Here is a 1567-nt window from a genome sequence, read left to right as displayed (position 1 = left end):
TTTTAATTATGAGGAGGGAAAGCCCAAATAAAAACAAAAGCAAGAGTACAAAACCAAAACAAAACTACAATAATTGAGGAATTAAGCGTGGGATTTCCACGCCTCTAGCATCCTCATCTAAAATCCTACTGTAGACACCTAAATCGTGTCTCCCCTATGGGATGATGACGATACTATTATTCTTGTTAGGTGGTTGGTCCAGTTCCGTGCGGAAGTCTCAATTGCTAAAACATATTCCAAAGTCCAAGATCCAAAATCCAATTCCTGAGACCATTCCCATTACGAAACTCGGTACAAAATTTCTGACATTAGCCAGCAATGGACTTTGGCTAATATTCAACGAAAAGGGAAATGTTTCAAAGTTTGTGGCATCTACAAGGTGGATCGTGATCAAGTTCAACAGGCATATGACCTAGCAAAAGAAGCAACACTTCTGGGAATTCATCAACAACACTATCTTTTAGAACCAAATTAGTTTTCTTTTGTATCTTTTTCGTTTTCTGTTTCTGTTTAGTTTCCTTGAATTTATAGACGATGTAAAAATAATACAAAACTCTTTGATAAGTGATCTTTGGTACTATGACTATACTACAACTCATTTTATTGTTCTCAAATTACTATAACTCTTATTACTGTTCTTAAATTACTAAAACCCTTATTATTATTCTCAAATTAGGCCGAAGAAAAAAAAATTAGGGAACATCTCCCTAAATTAGTAACATGTGAAGCTCATTCTTTGATATCTTTGTCAATCTCATAGAGCAAGACTATGATTATAGAAGTATGCTGACATTCTTAGTGAATGAGTGAAGGTGTTTGAGAGTGTAGGATGCTTCAAGCTAATATCTTTTAAGAGAAATTTTGTACAAATTCAAGAAAGACATGAGTTTATATAAGAAATACAAGTAGCTTAATTGTTAGTCAACTGATGATAAAAGAGACAAACACGCTAATCTATTACATTATACTAAAATAGATACCAGAAATGACACGTGTCACTTACTGGTGAAAAATTTTCCCGCCAAAAATTTTCGTCTTTATATATATATATATATATATATATATATATATATATATATATATATATAATATTATCTTTTCTATTTATATATCTGATCTTCAATATAAATTTTCAACTGTAATTAATTTTATTTCTCAAGAATAATATTTGTAAAATCATAAAATATATCGCAACTTTATTAATCTTTTGAAAATCTGCAAGATTCTTTGTACTTCGTACTACTTTATTTTTTAAATATTCTTTTGTTATTTAAATATTTTACAAAAATGGTAAAACAATATTTTTTGAATACCCGTGCATGCACGAGATCCAATCAAGTCAAAGATAAACTTGACTTATTTAGCGGAAAAAAAGAAGATAAAATTGACTTTGTACTTTAAGTTCTTCAAAGTACTACCCAAACAACATAAGATAAGTTTACACCACAAATAAATTTTGCAAAGAAAGATGAAGTCATTGTCGTGGTACAGTGGTAGAAATCTTAATTGGTTGATAACAAAAATGAGTAGATATTGCCATATATAGAAGCTTTCAAATGTTATTTTT

The sequence above is a fragment of the Spinacia oleracea genome, chromosome 4 (assembly GCF_020520425.1).
Source record: "Spinacia oleracea cultivar Varoflay chromosome 4, BTI_SOV_V1, whole genome shotgun sequence".
Classification (NCBI taxonomy): Eukaryota; Viridiplantae; Streptophyta; class Magnoliopsida; order Caryophyllales; family Amaranthaceae; genus Spinacia; species Spinacia oleracea.
Note: the sequence above shows the minus strand (reverse complement) of the source record.